Source organism: Bombus huntii, unplaced genomic scaffold (assembly GCF_024542735.1).
Source record: "Bombus huntii isolate Logan2020A unplaced genomic scaffold, iyBomHunt1.1 ctg00000246.1, whole genome shotgun sequence".
In the NCBI taxonomy this organism is placed as follows: Eukaryota; Metazoa; Arthropoda; class Insecta; order Hymenoptera; family Apidae; genus Bombus; species Bombus huntii.
This window is the reverse complement of record NW_026099461.1, coordinates 7486-10000: the sequence shown is the minus strand read 5'-3', so window position 1 is coordinate 10000 and position 2515 is coordinate 7486. Positions and strand designations below refer to the sequence as shown.

General features: G+C 49.9%; 1 non-coding gene across 1 annotated transcript; it reads right to left on the bottom strand.

Annotated features, from left to right (window-relative positions):
- Positions 1 to 2001: 2001 nt before the first annotated feature.
- LOC126877793 (5.8S ribosomal RNA) lies at positions 2002 to 2156 on the bottom strand. Its single transcript, XR_007695333.1, has one exon. It is a non-coding gene; the product is annotated as a 5.8S ribosomal RNA (ribosomal RNA).
- Positions 2157 to 2515: the final 359 nt, after the last annotated feature.

Below are 2515 nucleotides of genomic sequence, written 5' to 3'. Positions count from 1 at the left end.
TCTTTTCCTCCGCTTAGTAATATGCTTAAATTCAGCGGGTGATCTCGCCTACTCTGAGGTCGCTTCAACGTCACGACGCGAAACGAAAATTCGTTCGTGTCGTGTTTTGCGTAGACTCGTAGAAAACGAAAGCTCGGAAAGATTCGGTGCGAGAGAAGGTGGTGTGTGTGTGTGTATTTCTCTGTGCGAAAATCGCCTCAAAGAGAAAAAAAATTCGAATAGAAGGAGAACACTCTCTATTCGATATACAATATATATGTATGTATGTATGTACGAGCGTTTTATGCATCTCGCCAAAGTGCCAAACTTCGTTCGTCGTATCATGTTCGAGCTAAGACTCACGCAAGACATCCGTGTAACGATCGTCCGGTTTTTAACGTCCGTCCTCTTTTTCTCCTACAGCCGTTTCTCTTCTCTCGACGATTCCAGCGGTTCCCGGTACGGGAACTCACGCAAGTGAAAAAGCGAGCGAGACGTACCGTCGGGTGGGTGTGTGTGTTCGGGGACTGGACGACCGGCGCGACGTTAGGATGCGCGGTCCAGCGATAGACGACGAAGAGGCATGGGATGACCAACACTCTCTTTTCTCTATTCTCGAAGCGTCGAATTGCCATAAAAAAAAAATCACACGCGCGCACGACATAGTCGTACGCGCGTGTATACCTCGTCTCTCTCAAAGTTTTTTTCTCGAGCCTCGCCAAAGGGGATCGTCTTCTTCCTCGTCTACGATCTCTCCGACGACGACGACCGTACGAACAACTTCGTAACGGACTCACATGCGCATCTTCCTCGGGTACAGAAACGCTGCGGAAAACACCTCGAGCTTGTAGTTACAGCAGCACCCGTGTATAGCCGATCTTAGACACACGCTAGTTCGCACACGCGTTACATATATAATATGTAAGATTTCCGACGAACGTGGCTTTTCGGGAGCCAGGCGCGCGGGCAGAGAGATACACGACGACGGGGAAAATTCGTCCCGATACGAGTACGTGTACTCTCCGATCTCCGCGCGACGCTGGGGATCATACCTCCCTAAGTCGTCAGAGCGCTCGAAGAAATCTCGCGTGTGCGTTCCCGGATCTACGGCTGATACTTTCGGGGCTTGTAAAAAAGCACAGAGCGTGTAAAACGCAACGACGACCCATCGATGCGACGGTCCTCGTTGTTGTCAGTCGCTTTCGCGAAGAGACGGAGTGGGCATTCGATCCCTGGGGCTGTACGAGAGTCTTAAGAAAAGACGGTAGATTATGGCAAAGTTTCGCACGCCATCGAGTTTAGGTTTTTTTTTTTGGTTCTCTCTTCTCTCCTCTCTCGACCGAGTTCCCATATTTGCTTTCTCTCTCAGTCTCGCCAAATATAATATTCTTTTAAGACGACGTCGGGGGCGCGGACCTTCGTGCGTCGAACACCGGCAAACGTAGCATATATCGCCTGATATGAAAAAAAAAATCGGTCACGAGGAGAACACTACGAGTATATACGTTCGATAACCGATACACGAAGCGGTGCATAAGCGGGCGGTCGCCCTCGTAAGGACGACTCACGACGCCGCGAGCACTCACGCAGGTCCGTGACCGGTTCTCTCCGCTCTTATTCGTATCCCTTCGTATACCTTCGTCCGACTCTGAAACGTTCTCTTATAATTTTTAAGAAGAACGACGGCGGGTTGTCAAGGCAAGAAGGGACAGAGAGAGACAGAGGTAGAGTTTCGTAGTCTCCCGTGAACACGATAGATTATATATCGAGCATGCGTACGACTTGCACGGTCTCTGCACGACCGCGACGAACGCCGACGAGCGTCCAACAATCGCTCGTACGTCGCGTATGTTCTCTCCGTCCGCTCTTATTCGTATCCTCGTTCTTGTACCTTCGTCCGACTCTGAAACGTTCTCTTATATAAAGAAGAACGACGGCGGGTTGTTAAGGCAAGAAGGGACAGAGAGAGACAGATACGGAGAGTAACGATACGCAACGCAAGCAGTCTTAGGTTTACGTGAGCAACCCTCAGCCAGGCGTGGTCCAGGAATTGTATCCGTGGACCGCAATGTGCGTTCGAAATGTCGATGTTCATGTGTCCTGCAGTTCACACGTTGACGCGCAATTAGCTGCGTTCTTCATCGACCCACGAGCCAAGTGATCCACCGTTCAGGGTAATCTTTTATAAATTTACAACAGTTCAATACTCAAATGTACTCTTCTCGGTTCTAGCGAAGCCGAGTTCCGTCACGTTCGACCAACGGGAATCGAACGCGCAGAAGTCGCCATAGGATTGACGACACAAAAACGTTCGAAAAAAAAAGAAAACGACGAACGCGCGAAGATACGCGCGTTCGCCGGCCGGGCGTAAAGTACATTATGATATATAACAACCATCGAGATCGAAGCTCCGTTCGTCAGGAAACGACGGGGATATATACACCCGATTCTGAATCCTCTGTACAGCACACGATCTCGCGAACGAGTAAGCACGGTGGCTAGCCCATGTTATATATGTGTTTGATTCTACTCTCTC